The sequence below is a fragment of the Pinus tabuliformis genome, chromosome 7, assembly GCF_031772625.1.
Source record: "Pinus tabuliformis cultivar Carrire ecotype Pingquan chromosome 7, CPIR1, whole genome shotgun sequence".
Taxonomy (NCBI): domain Eukaryota; kingdom Viridiplantae; phylum Streptophyta; class Pinopsida; order Pinales; family Pinaceae; genus Pinus; species Pinus tabuliformis.
This window is the reverse complement of record NC_142293.1, coordinates 36,518,161-36,533,923: the sequence shown is the minus strand read 5'-3', so window position 1 is coordinate 36,533,923 and position 15,763 is coordinate 36,518,161. Positions and strand designations below refer to the sequence as shown.

The 15,763-nt window shown below is 40.4% G+C and overlaps 1 protein-coding gene across 1 annotated transcript in view; it reads right to left on the bottom strand.

Annotated features, from left to right (window-relative positions):
* LOC149245121 (GEM-like protein 1) overlaps positions 1-15,763 on the bottom strand; it is a 218,737-nt gene that overhangs the window by 37,446 nt on the left and 165,528 nt on the right. The window lies entirely within an intron of this gene.

Sequence of the window (15,763 nt, the reverse complement as noted above, 5' to 3'; positions counted from 1 at the left end):
TTTCGAGTCAATTCATTATATCAGGTAGGAGGAAGTCCGTTGGGTGTCATGTCTTATGACACATCACTTCAATCCGAACTATGGCATCGAAGGTTTGCTCACCTTCATTATAAAGCTCTACCCAATGCAAGACAAATGGTGACAGGGATGCCCGAGTTCCGAGTAGAGCAAGAAGGTGTATGTCCTGGATGTGCCGAAGGGAAGCTCAAAAGGGGACCATTCCCCTCAAGCCAAAGCAAGACCTCTGATATATTGTAGTTGGTTCACTCAGACATATCTGGTATGATGCCTGTGAACTCCTTGGGAGAATATTTATATTACCTCACTTTTGCAGATGATTATTCTCGCAATACTTGGATATACTTCTTGAAAAAGAAGGATGAAGTGTTCACTTGGTTTCATCACTTCAAAGCCTTGATCAAGAATCAAACCGAAAAGAAGATCAAGATCTTAAGGACTGATAATGGGACTGAGTATGAATCCAATGAGTTCCATGACTTTTGCAAAGAGGCTGGCATTAAGAGGGAGACTACAACACCATATACTCCTGAGCAGAATGGTGTGGCGGAAAGGAAGAATCGTACGATTGTGGAAGTTGTCTGTGCTATGCTCCATGATCAAAGACTTTCGAAGTTTCTATGGGCCGAAGCTGCGAATACCGCCGTATATGTGCAAAACCGATGCCCTCATCAAGCATTGGGTTCCAAGACTCCCGAAGAGATGTTCACTGGTAAGAAACCTGACATATCTCATTTTAGAATTTTTGGAAGTCCTGTATATTTTCATGTGCCAAAGGAGAAAAGGAATAAATTGGGTGCATCTAGAAAGAAAGGAATCTTCATGGGCTATAGCGAAAATACTAAGGGCTATAGAATCTATGTGGTTGGTCAAAGGGAAATCGAGATTAGCCATGATGTCACCTTTGACGAAGATATGGCTCTTAGCAAAGTTGACAATCTTCCTACTCAAAGGGGATCTAAAGAAGTTGACACCAGGGAACCGAAGGAAAAGGAAAATGAGATGATGCCTGATGTGGAAGAACCTATGGATCCTATTGATCCCACTTCGCAAGAGCCTTCCTCTTCTAGGAAAAGGCCTTCATGGCTTAGGGGGACACTTGATGATGTTGAAGGACACATTGCACCCAGAGGGACTTTCCGAGAAAGTAAGAAGCCGTCCAGGTATCAAGGATACTTGACCATCATAAGCACGATCATCCAAAATGAGCTTTGATCATTTGCAAAAGTTGTCAAGCATCAAGTATGGAAGGATGCTATGACTGAGGAATATGAGTCCATCATGAAAAACAATGTCTGGGATGCGGTCCCCAGACCCCAGGACAAAGTAGTGGTCACTTCGAAATGGCTTTACAAGATAAAGCATGCAGTTGATGGAAGTGTTGAAAATTATAAGCCTCGTTTTGTCGCTCGCGGCTTCTCTCAGAATGAAGGTATAGACTATGACGAGATATTTGCACCTGTTGCCCGATATACCACCATCTGCTCGATCATAGCCCTTGCTGCTTCGCAAGGATGGAACCTACATCAGATGGATGTCAAGACTGCGTTCTTGCATGATTCGATCAAAGAGAAAGTCTATGTGGAACAACTCGAAGGATTTGAGATTCATGATCGGAATCTCACGTGTGCAGGTTGAAGAAAGCCCTCTATGGGTTGAAGCAGGCACCCTGAGCATGGTATGAAAGGATCGATAGCTACTTGATGAAGCTGGGATTCACTAGGAGCGAAGCTGACTCTAACCTTTAATTTAAGGTTGAAGATGACAAACCTCTGATACTGGTGTTGTACATTGACGGCCTCTTTCTAACAGGTGCAGACCCTCTCATTCACAAATGTAAGAGGGAGTTGGCTTCTGAGTTTGAGATGAAGGACCTAGGACTGATGCACTATTTCCTAGGACTGGAAGTCTAGCAGAAACCAGGGGAGATTTTCCTATCTCAAGGAAAATATGTGGTGAAGATATTGGAAAGGTTCGGTATGGTGGACTGCAAGCACGTGACTACCCCGATGGAGCTTGACTTCAAGAAGTTAAACGGTAGTGCTGCTGGACCTGTTTTACGAAATACTATCGAGTATCGTCAACTCATCGGAGCATTGATGTTCTTGGTGAACTCCCTTCTGGATATATGTTTTGTAGTCAACACATTGAGTCAACATATGGTTGAGTCTCACCACACACATTGGATTGGTGCCAAGAATCTGTTGAGATATCTTCGTGGCACAATCACACATGGTTTGAGATACACTACCAAAGATGTGAGACTACATGGATATACCGATGTTGATTGGGCAGGCAGTGTGGTGGACCGAAAGAGCACTTCCGGGTGTTGTTTCTCTTTGGGATCTACCTCGATATCCTGGATGAGCAGGAAGCAAAAGTCGGTGGCTTTGAGCACTGCCGAGGCAGAATACATTGCTGCTAGTATGGCCTCTTGTGAGGCAGTCTGGTTGTGGAAGCTCTTCAGTGAGTTGTTTGGATTCACATTGGATACTACCGTGATCCTGTGTGACAACCAGAGCGGGATTTGTTTATCAGAGAATCTTGTATTTCATGATCGCTCCAAGCACATCGATATCAGGTACCACTATATCTGGGATATGGTACAGCGGGGAGCAATAAGGCTCCAACATATTGGTACAGATGAACAGGTCACCAACATTTTGACGAAGCCCCTGGGAAAGGTCAAATTCTTGACTTTCTGAGAACGACTTGGTGTCGTTGAGAGACCCTCTTATGAGGGTCGTGTATGATGCATATATTGAGCTCTGGGAGCTCCAGGGGGGCGCAGGGTACTTCTTGGAGCGACATGCGACCACAGGGCAACTCACCATCCCTTGGTGGTGCGCTATGTACAGGGTGAAAGATTCAACCTTCCCCGAGGCGACTGTGGGACAAGATGTTTAGTTCTCCTATGGTACAAGATGATTAGTTCTCCATGGCGACTGTGGGACAGGATGATTAGTTCTCCTATGGGCCAAGATGATTAGTTCTCCTGTGGCCACTGTTGGACAAGATGATTCGTTTTCCTGTGGACAAGATGATTAGTTCTCCTGTCGAGGCATCCTACCCATGCAGTCTGGGACTCATGGGAAGTACCTCTCATCTGATCAATGAGTAGGGAAATGGGGATAGGGACCATTAGTAGTACTATCGATGGACGCATCGTTGTATCTACCGTACTCCCTATGCTAAGATGACCTCCATTGAACTGGGATCAGTGAGAGTGGTTGACACACTCTGCGACTAACTTCGGGTCAGTGGAGGATGGTATGATACATCCTCGATCATCTCTTCTTCTTCATAGTTCAACAAAGCAAAGCCAAGCAATGCAAAGGCAGTGCATTTGATGGTTGGGACAATACCGACGGTCAGACAGATTAGCAGATGGAGTTCTCCCTAGTTGAGAGGGAGTGTTAAAATTGGCAACTAGGGCCAAACTCCATGTCAGTCATCTTATTTATGGCAGTTGATATTTTTCCTAGATTCCTCTTGTCGAGAGGTGTAGGGATGATCTAAAGATCATCCGATTCCAACAAGTATATATGGAGATATGAATTTATTTGTATTACTTGACAAATTGTCAAGGTCGGCCAGCAGCTAAATGTGTGGCACACATGATGCCCAGCAAATCATATAAGTACAAGTGAGGTTGATTCATTATCAACTCATCTCATCTCATCATTCTTCTCTCTCTCTCCTTAGCTTTGGGTTACACAAGGAGCAGCTCACACATGGGAAGGAGGACGTAGAAGGGCAAGGAAGACGCAGAAAGAAAGACGCAGAAGTTGTTGAAGGTCTCTCTGACAAATGTTGACCTTAGAAGAGTGCGGTTTTGGTGTGGCTGCCTCTCCTAGGCAAGACGCAGATTTTGGCACGCAAACCGAGGCAATTTGACCTCTGGTTTGACCAGCGTTGACTGCCCTAGTTTGGGGCAGTAGGTTGACTTCAGTCAACAACAGTTTGACTGTGTTTTTGGGGTTGTTTATGGGTTGTTTCTTCAAGCTGTTCGAGGACTAGATGGCCGGGAAATTGACCAAGCATATTGGAGGTCAATTTCATCTCGTTTGACTAAGTTTGACTTCACTGATCTAGGGTTTGCTGCTGCTGATATAAAATTACAGAATTCTGATTTTGTAATATTTCTCTCTGCTGAACTATTGAAGATAAAAGAAGATTTGATCAAAGGGTTTCCCCGCATTGGGGTTTGTCCCTGGCTAGCTGCCATATCTTGTGTCACTTGTCTTGGCTTGTTTTCTGTCGATCGTTTAATGTTCTATCTGCACTTTACTTAATGTATATGTGATTGCTAATCAGTGGCTAATAAGAAGAAAAGAAGTAAACTGTTCTAAGCATAGAAAATACCATAATTTAACAAGTGTCCCTGGATAAGATGCCCTTTCATGACTTTGTTACCTTAGCTCTGATACCATGTTGAGAAATCTAGGGCATCGAGATTAGGTGATTTATCTTCTATTGATAACTACTTGTAAGTGCTTTTTACTTCTTAGATTAGGATCTTCTTTTACTTATATGTTATTCTTTATCAAACAGCTACAAATGCATAAACCATAAAGAGACAAGAGACACAAAATATAGGCCATCAGCCAAGGCCAAAACCTCTCCTTGAGAGGAAAACCCAAACAAATTCTTCTTCTTATAGAGATTCCAATTGACAAATACCAGGACCCTAGACCATTTTATCACTCCAAGATCAAGTCACAAACCCTCCTTGATGAAATCCTTCTTGAAACAAACTTGTTGCTCTTTCCTTCTCTTATGGTCGATGCAAGTCAAATTGTCTGCATTACCGCAACTTCAGTTCCATCCACAGATCTGCAACCTCGGCTTATCTTATACCCTTGCAATTCTCACGTGTGAGTTGTTTGGAGGTATCTTCCTTCTTCGCTTGACTAAGAGATTGTCCTTCCTCAATTCGACTTGAGGATACACTTGTTCTTTTCCCAAATATTCCTTCTTATGATAACTGAAATACATCGACCCTCTCTGCAATAGGTGACAGCAAATCCTGACACGTGTAGAGTGTATTTTAGCCCAAAACAAACCCAAGAAAACCTCGCTCTTCCTTCTTTCTTCACGTTGGCTAGTAGACTCCCTTTCGCTAACCTTTGCACCACTTTCTATTTTAGACCTTGACCGAAATTCATCACAGAAATTTGTGTCTTGGAAATAAGGTCGAGCTGCCCTATTTACAGTTGTTGCCCATGCTAATTAGCTGACATGACATGTAGGTGAGCCGACGTGTCATTTGGTGAAGACATTATTATCCTTCTTGAAGCTGACTTGTAGGAGAGGTCTTGCGCTTGTCTTGGAGGGCTTTCATACTTTATTTAATGACTCATACAAAATGTAACATGTCCAAGAAGGGTCTTTCATACATGAAATTGACTCAATTTGACTTTTATGACTAGATGACAAATCCTAAAGGCTCACAATGGGAGTCATTACTAAAAATAAAATTCCTTGCTCATGAAACCCATGAGACAAGCATTACAATAATAATATTGTTTTTTTTTCATGAATTACATAAAATCACAATTACATATGTCATTATGAAGACCGAACCTAGTTACACTTTTCATCACCCACAAGTTGGGCTTGTTGGGATTGCCACGCATCTGGCCAATGCATGCGTTGAAGCTTAGTTGTGTGCGATTGTTTTCATGTGTTGACAAGTGGTATCCCCCCAAGCAGAGTTGAGATTTGGTTATTGTCATGCGTTGACAAAATCTGTGAATGTAGGTGTTCCACCACTTGACTCTTGAGGTCAGACTCAATTGTGCACAATCCTTGTCATGTGTTGACAAGTTGTAATCCCCCAATTCTGTGTCAAGGTGGGAAGATCAGTGGATATAGGGTGATAGATAAATCTCCCCTATGATGATTCTTCTTCATTAGATTGAGACATCAATGTTCCAAACCAAAGATGGGCAGAGAAAGCAGAGATCTTTGTTGTAGAAAGAAATTCCTCCCTAGCTAAGAGGCGTGTTGAAAATTGGCAGCTCAAGGATGAATTTCCTTAAATAAAAACTCATTTTTGGCAATTCTAGAGTGACTTTCTAAAATTAGAAAGTCATGTCTAACATCACATATATGACTTTCCAAAAACAGTGAATCAACTTGCAGCAATTGATAATCAAGTAGAGCTGATGGAAAATCACTTATCATTAATCAATCCTAATAGTTCAATTTCGACTTAATCATATTATTATTATTATTATTATTATTTATGATACTATGATATTATCGAAAGGAAATTCAAGTCCACTTTCCTTCATGACCCTCAATCACTTCGCACCTCTCTCCTTGATGACTCACATAGCACTACGTTACACTCTCTCTTACACACTCATTAAAGGCATGTACTAAAAGATTCCTCTTACACTCTCATTAATGCATATGTTACACTCTCCTCATTTAAGTCATGTTTCTCTCCTAAAATGATGACACTCTGCAAAATGGCATAACTTACACTTCTCTAAGGCATGTGTTGCCTTTCCTTAATGGCATAAGTTACACTTCTCTGCGTTGCCTCTCCATAATGGCATAAGTTACTCTTCCAAAAAAGGCATGTGTTGCACCTACGTAATGGCATGCGTGTTGTACCTCCTTTATGGCATGAATTCATTGCACCTCCTATATATATGTGTCTCATATCATCTCATCTTACTACTTGTGTGTTGTGAAAGAAGAATTTGAACTTGAGAGAGAGGGAGAGTTGGAGAGACTTGAAGAAGATTGTGAGAGAGAGACTTGGAGAGTAAGAGCAAAATTTGGTGAGCCAAGGTTGATTTTGTGTTTTAGTGTAGTTTCAATTGAAGGGAAGGTTGATTCAATGTCTACATCAGTTGTTGCTGCTAGTGATCTTTATGCTTCAACATGTTCAGATTTGGGAGAACTTACTCATTCTCTTGATCTCTCATTGTACTTTGTATTTTTTTTGAACAATTGATATCTAATAGAAGAAGAATTTGGTTGGCTTTTACCTTTGTGGGGTTTTGCCCTAGCCATTGGACCTAGATTCAATATGTCTCAAGTGTTCTTGGTTGTCTTCTATTGTGCATTTGGTTTATGTTCTATCTACAATTGTTTAATTGATATCGCAACAGAAAGAAGTTTAATAATAAGTAATTGTTACAACATAGAACATCAGAATTTCAACTGTATGAACCTTAAAGCTCCTTTTCTTTGCTTGTTTGAACAAATCTGAACTTGCTTGAGCGAGTGACTTGAAATACTCCTTCTCATGCCTATTTATAGGGCATTCGAGGTCTAGACTAGGCCGACTTGTCCACTAGCTAGACTAGCTTGTGCAACTAGTAGATTGTATAGTGAATATTCGAAAAATCATTTCTCCTCAATCGTGAGGAGTTAGGAGTGCCATATATCGTCGGAAAGGCCTCAAAATAAGCTTTCCAACCATAAATGTTGTGCTTCCATTTGATCTTATTAAATGGAGTAAAAATGCATTTAGAGATAGGGTATCCAAATGGGGTATCAAAAATCCCAAAATAATATTTGAATATATAACTTTCTCTTTCATTTGGATAGCTTTTGACATCAATGACAATGTAACGACCACTAGTCGTATACGCAACGGAAATATTTAAAATACTTCGTAGACAAAGACATCCATCGTAGGATAGTAATTGTAAATTGTAAATTGTATAAAAGAATTGATATATGATGAGTACAATTCAGAATGAGGGTCTTGTATATATAGCCAGGTAAGTACCCTTTCACAAACAGGCATGTCTCTAAGACATGTCTTTTCATTATTAACTAACTAACCATTAGTTAATTTACTTATTATTTATTATTATATTTATATTATTATGATTATAATTTATGTTCATAACATTGCCTTCTCCTTCAAAAAGCTTTGTCCTCAAAGATTATTGATGAAGGATCGTATCTCTTCTGTCATTCGGAATATCTTCTTGTTTTTGAGTTTTTATCTTTGTTGATACAAAACGATATGATGTTCTGAACAAAAGACAAAATTGTCGTACTAAAAACGAATCGGACCATCCTAGATTAATCTTCTAGGGAATCTTTTGATCCTTGGAGATGTGTGGTGAATAGTTATCGTATGACCGGATTGAGCTCACTTCAATATTCTTCGGAACATAAGTTTGTTTATGTTTTGCGTGATATAGATTTGTAGATTGATTAAGGTGTCTACTCTTGTGATTCAGATGTAGATAAGGAATTTTTCTTGTTTGAACTTCCTTAAACATTTTTATAGCAGTTTCCTGATTTCCATCAGGCATTGTTGTTCTTGACTTAACTACTGAATCCTTATTTGGGGTGGTCTTCGTTTGAACAACAACCTCTAAGTACGTTTTTACTTCAATAGGGTTTGGATTTGCCTGAACTGCGAGATTAGTGGTATTGATGTTTGTTTCTTCAGTTTGGACTGCTACATCTGGAGATTTTGATGCTTCCTTTGCGACAAGTTCTTTGAATCTATTTGTCAATGGTTTCTTTTCGTCCTAAAGTTTTTTAATTTGTTTGAGCAGATTTTGATTATGATTTTTGAGACGTAAGCATTCCTCTTTCTCTGAGTCAACTTTATTTTGGTCTTTACGCTTCTTGTTTTTTAAACACTTGATTTGTTCTACTAATGTTTGGCTAAGGATCTTTAAAAGTAAATTTTCTTCTTCTTGTTCTAATAAATGCTCCTTGAGTTCCTTCTTTGATGCTTTAGCTTTTTTTACTTGTTCAAGTAGTTTTTCTTGGTGATCTCTGGGGCGCGAAATTTCTATCTTTGTCGCAGATGACTTCTTCAAGCTCTTTTTGCTTCTTTGATATAGTTTTTTCATTATCTTGAAACATAAGTCTAAGATATCCTTAAGTTCTTCTAATGAAGATTTTATTGATTTTGATTTACTTGTTATGTCTCAAAACATGACCATCTTCCCTTTATAAGGAAACATCAAAACTTGTTTCTCTATGTTTAACATGAATGTACCCAAATCCTTAAACTAGGGTTGACCGAGTATGATGTTTGTCTTTTTATCCGTCCTTACAACATGAAATCGAGATATGTACTCATAATGACCTATTGTCACTTGTAGATCACTAATTTTATACTCTTTTTGGTCAAAAATAATTTTCTTTACACCAATGCTTAGATCTGGAATTAATAGTTGATTTGTCAAGCTGATGTTGATATAATTTTTATCATTGCTTGGGCTGATAGCGACATTAACTTCTCTTCCTTGGCTACTTCCTTTTAATGTAATTACTCTGTGATCTGTAACTAAAAGACCATTATAGGAAAATCTTTCTTCCCTCATTATTTTAGAATTGAGCTCCATCTTTTTTTTCAATGATTGATCCCATTTGTTTTGTCGAGATGACTTAAGGTATTGTGTAATCTAAATATATAAAATTTCTTTTAATTTGATGGATTCTGAACACTTAGCTATCAATTGGAATATTCTCCAAATTCACCTTTATATATTTTATATGAATATATATTTTCCCTTTAATCCACTAAGGAATAAAATTAATACTACCATTTTTATATATTCACTTATATATATTTGAATGTTTCTCTTTATACTTATATAAAGAGATATGCTTTCATGTAACCTTCTTAATTTTTATATATATATATATATATATATAACATTATATTCTCTCCTTTTTTTTACTTGAACGTTTCTTTAAAATACCCCTTTATAATATAAAACTTCTCTTTATATATCTTTTATTTATAATTTTTTCTTTTTCTTTTTGAAAAGTTACAACCCTAGTGAAACACGGCTATTCATCTCTTTGGGGTACAATATAAAATATATGTCCACTTATGTTCCTTTGACTTAGTTAATTTTCTCCTTGTAAAAGTAAAACTTACCATTCATATATAGAGTTTTTGTATTCCTTTTGTTTTTCTTTTACCTAGAAAATAGCATGGGCAATTACTATGGGTTGCTAAAACCACGGGCTTGTAAACCACTTAATGAAGAATCAAGTTAATATTATATACCCTTCCTTCTCTTACGTATAGGTTTAAAGATATTTGGAAAGATTCCCTCGTAACTTTATCATGCGCTTTTTATCAATAATGTAGAACCTTTTTATATATATGAATGTTCTCCTTCAAATTTTACACCAGACTATATATATCCTCTTTTTTAATAATATATTTTTATATGATTTTTTTCTTTAATTTTTTCTGTTTTAATCTTTATATGTACTTTTTTTTTCTTTGACTATCTTCTTTTTTTTTCTTTTTTTTTTGTTTAATGGCCAAAGGCCTCTGACGAATTAACGACAAAGAATCTCCCAAAAGTGTAGCGAAACGCTTCAATCTCAACGACAACAATGTTGACGAAACCTGGATGGCCAAGGGCCTGGATCGGAGAGCGTGACTCTATGTAGCGGTGGAGAGGCCAAAGGATCGAACTGCTCTAATACCAATGTAACTACCACTAGTTGTACACGCAGTGGAAATATTTAAAATACTTCGTAGACAAAGACATCCATCGTAGGATAGTAATTGTAAATTGTATATTGTATAAAAGAATTGATATATGACGAGTACAATTGAGAATGAACGTCTTGTATATATAGCCAGGTAGGTACCCTTTCACGAACAGGCATGTCTCTAAGACATGCATCTTCATTATTAACTAACTAACCATTAGTTAATTTATTATTTATTATTATATTTATATTATTATGATTATTATTTATTATCTATTTTTATCTATTTTTACATAATTTATGTTCATAAAAGACAACTTCTTTCAACAATCTCCCCTTTTGTCATTTATGGCAACCATCATACTCCCCTTGTGATCATGCTCCCCTTGTCTTCGTGCTTCTTGATCTCTCTCTCACCCTTTGACATTAATGGAAAAGCGTAACTCCCCCTAACACCATCTCTCCCCTTATCTTTCTTTGCTAAAGATTGTGCAAATCAATTTCTGTGACTTCCTCCCTTAGAAAGTGAAACTTGATAGGAATATGCTTGGTCTTGAAATGCATCACTAGATTCCCAAAGATATTTGTTGCATTGGTGTTGTCACAAACTATCGAAATAGGCTCATCGTATTTTACTTGTATGTCTTGCAAGGTTTGCTTCATCCAACGAACCTGCAATATATTCTACTTCTGCTATAAACAAGGATATTGAAGATTGTTTCTTGCTCAACCAAGATACTAAACAGTCTCCCAAGTACAAGGCATTAGCCGAGCAGAGCACTTGCAACAGATTCATCTGTCCCGAGTGACAGAGTTGATCCTTGCAGAAGGCGACAGAGGAAGGAGTGACACAGAGAGACTGCGTCATCATTCTGGGCCAGAGAAAGGCAATGCAGAGGCTAAGGGAGGCAGAATCAGGCTCACGCAAAGCCACGTAGAGACCAGTAGGGCTAACGCAGTTGGCTAGGGGAGCTGATTTGCCAATGTCAGGATTGCGCAGAGCCAAGTGGATCAATCCTTCAGTTGCTGAGGTATAGGAGGCTGTGGGTAATTGTGGAGCGACGCTGGTGGGGTACAGTGGTCAGAACAGTACCTAACAAGGCAAGACCAAGGGGAGGGAGTTGCTGCCAAGGCGGATTTCTAACCAAGGAATCTGAATCAGTGATGCAGTTGCACACACAATTGGAGTGGGGCAACTTGACATTGGCAGAGGGATTTCCAAAGGGGAAATCGAGACTCAAAGGGAGTCGAACCGAGATTTTCCAGACAGGAAGTTGAGAGACTCAGCAGGAGTCGAACATACGACTTCTAGGAGGGAAGTAGAGAGACTCGGAGGAGACAAAAGAAGAGTAGTGAGATGGTTGTGAATGGGCTGAGAGATTAGGATAGGCTGGACAGAGCGTCCAACTTTGTGGTCTAGAAGGCCAGGATCTTGTCCATTCTAAACAGACATCGCCTCAAGGGAGTGGTGGTTGTCCCAGTTGACCCAGTAGCTAATGAAAGGTACGAGGACGCAATGGCGAAGGCTAAGTGCATCATCCTTGATGGTGTCAAGGATCATGTGGTACCACATATTGCCAAGAAGGAAACGGCAAAGGAGATGTGGGATGTCTTGAAGACATTGTACCAGCATACTTCCGTGCAGAGGAAGATGCTCCTGGAGAATCAGCTAAGGGCATATCAGATGCAGAAGGGAGAGCAGATATATGTCTTCCTCGATCGCTTGAAGAAGATCCGTGACCAGTTAACTTCCATAGGGGCCACGCCAAATGAGGAATTGATGGTGAGGACCGCACTAAACGCAGTTTCTGAGGATTGGGAGGTATTTGTCCAGAGCATACTGGGAAAGACGAGTCTTCCAGATCAGGAAGAACTATGGGCGGCTCTTCATCAAGAAGAAATCAGACGACTGACCAAGGCAGGGAGTAGCGGAAAAGGGATCAGAATCAAGAAGGAGGAAGAAGTGGATGCGGCTCTAGCATCTGCGAGAAAGCAGGAGAAGAGGAAGAAGAACGACCTCTCCAAGGTCAAGTGCTTCCATTGTGGGGAACTAGGTTATTTTGTGAACCAGTGTCCTAGGAAGAAGAGCAAGGGAGAGGCTTCAGACTCGAAGGCAGCGCTGTGAAGGCGGAGAAAAAAGTCAAGGAGGAGGACAATTGTGCCATGAGTGCTCATGTGCCACTTGAGAAGAAGTGGGGAGACACCGAGCTGTAGTCAGGAGGACTATAGGCGATGAGGGGCAGGATCCTTGAGGTACCCAACCTCTTGGATTATACCTTGCTACGGGAACCCCGAAGAGGAGTAGCAGGACTAGAGGATGATGGTAGAGACAGATGAAGATGAAGCGGGAGAGAGTGCTATTGTGCAGGAGTCCTCGGGCAGCGCGAGGCTAGCAGGCTGCAACAGTGCGAGAGGCACAGGAGTGTTGCACCAGTGCAGGATGGCACAGAGAGGTGTGCAACAGTGCGAGATGAGGGGAGTTGTTGCAACAACGCAGAGGCCAGTAGAGGGAGCACTTGTTAGCAGCAGAGGGAGCTTCAGCATCGGGAGTGTTTCTAGCCTAATAAGGATGTCAGAAGTTGGGTGGATCAGTGACTTATTTCTCAGTAACTGAGTTGCAATGTAGTAGCAGTATGCAATAGCACGATGCAACATGATGAGAGGGGATGCAATGTAGATGCAGTGTTGGGAGGATGGACCAGCAGCAACACGGATGTAGAGGGAGTTGCCGTACGGATGCAGCAGTGGCAGTGGCAGGGCCATGGGCAGCAGTGCAGAGGATGTTGGGCGGGGAGGCCTAGCATCAGCACAGGGACTGATGCCGGATAATTAGGGTGATGCTCAATGTGGAGTATTACTAGAGCACAGTCCTCGCTAAGAGGGAGTGTTGATTTGGGGTAGCATCGGATGTGCTCTAGCCATGAAAATTGGTGGAGAGGCTAAAGCACATGATATCTCCAAGACCCAGAAATGGTTTGGGCAGATTCTAACTGGTTTGGGAGATATTAAAATAATTAATATTTTTAATAGAGTTCCTAAGTCTAAACTTAGGAAAAACAACATATTAATGGGTATTAATATAAAACAGGGTTAGAAGATTCCAAAAGTCATGGATCAAGCCAAATCTAATCTTAGTCGTTGATTAGAGATTTAATCTCGGTTGTTGATGGACCAACGAGAAAAGTATAAGAAGAGGCTTGAGGGTCAGTTGGAGAAGACACCAGAGTGATCAATCATTCATTTTGCAAGAGCAACGTTGCTAAGCAAAAGTGAATCAGTGATCAACAGCGAGGGGCAGTGAGTACGAGGCAGAGAGGCAGGGACAATATTGGGAGACCAACACAGAAGCAGAGAGAGCCAGAGCAGCAGTCAGTGCAGGCTACGCAGAGCCTAGTAGAGGCAGCGCAAAGTCCAGAGAGACTGCGTCATCCACGCAGAGGGCAGAGCGAGTGACGTAGAGGTTGCGCAGTGCCTCAGAGGGCTGACGCAGAGGGTCCTGGCACTGACGCAGGTCAGTATGAGGCTGACGCAGAGGCCAGAAGGGTCAGCGTTGAGCTTCAAACTTCAGTTGTGCCGGAGAGGGTTTCGTGGGACAGGTTTTCTGAATACCTGTTTCCAGATATAGAGGTATTGTTGTCATATATTTTTCTCTGTCGGGTGAGCCGGTTTAGGCACCCAGTTGTACTCTAATAAACTACATAATAATATAACCCTCTGAATCGTTGCACTGGTTTTCCTGCATTGAGTTTTTCCAGGGACATTGGTCCAAAAATAATGGTGTCAATTGTGTGCTTGTTTTCTTTCAGTTAATGATCTGTAGATGTTGATATTGTGCTTGTGTTTATTTCACTATTTACATGGTAAATAACTTAATAAGTAATTAAACAAGTAGGAGGAAATAAACTAGATAGTACAGGAAGAATTTCTAACGGGTTAAACTTAGAAATTCCAACACTCCAAATGCAAGGCTAAGGACCAGCAACTTGGCATCAAAAAGGCCTCCAAAGTAGATAGTTCAAGTCGGCTTCAAGACAGATTTATAGGTCGGCTAAAAGGCAGCACAAGAAGGCTATAAATAGCCCTCTCATACTCCATTCAAACACACATTCATTCACTCACTTGATCTTGGGTTAAAAGGAAGTGCGAAGAAGAGGAGTTGATCTAGCGAGGAAGAGGAGAAACATTTCGATGCATCATTGGATCTGTTTTTTGGGTCGAGCTTGCCACATGTGCGAAGAGACAAGGCTGCAAATTTAGTGTTGCATAACAGTCCAAGTGCATCACCTCAAAATGGTTCGGTTTTGATCTCAAGTGCATCACCTCAAAAGGGTTCGGTTTTGATCTCAAAGATTCGGTCCTTCACCTAGGAGTCGTCTTCAAGTGCAGCGAAGGGATAAGAGGCTATGAAAGCCCTAGATCCAATCACGTGCGAAGAGACAAGAAAAGACAAGGCTGCAGATTAGGGCTGCATTATAGTCCAAGTTCATCATCTTAAAAGAGTTTGATCTTTGACTTAAAAGTTCGATCTTTCACCTACGAGGAAGATCCAAGTATAGCAAAGAGGAAAGGAGGTCAGAAGAACCTCAATTCTTCCCGCACGTGAAAAAGAAGGCTCTACACTTTGTTGCAGGTCTGATTTTAGAACAGCAAGAGAGTCCTAATCAAGAAGGCAGATCTCCCTTGTTTAAGGACAGGTGTTGGGTACAAAATTGCTTAGTAATTGCTCCTGATGCAAGTAAGATTTGTAGGGATGAAGAAGGAAGAAAGAAGCTGATCCCAGCACCTACAGTGACAGGTTGGGTCCATTGTACAGCAATACGAGGACAGCAGTAGCAAAAGGTACTTGCCTTGATCTTGAAGACACAAGTGTCAAAGGGTCTTTGTCTAGGTCTTGGAGATTTTGTCAAGTGAAGATTCTATAAGAAGAATTACCATGGGTTTTCCTCTCAGGTTGGAGAGGTTTTGCCCTGGCTGCTGCCTATATCCTGTGTTATTTTTCTTTTGTTTATTGTTCATGGTAGCTGGTTGATGAAGTTAACAAACGCACACATAAGAAAGATCTTGTTTGAATAAGTAAAAAGGTCAAAAATACTTCACAAGCAGTTATCTAGATCGAGAAATCATTAACATATCAAAGCCCTAGATTTCTCAACACTTTTGTTCTTGTTGAACCATATAAATCAATATGTACAATTTTTGGCTTTTCCAACAGTTCTGGCTTTTCCAGCAGTTCCGCATTTTCGGCTTTTCTGGCTTTTCCGACATTTTTTCCAACATTTCCGGCTTT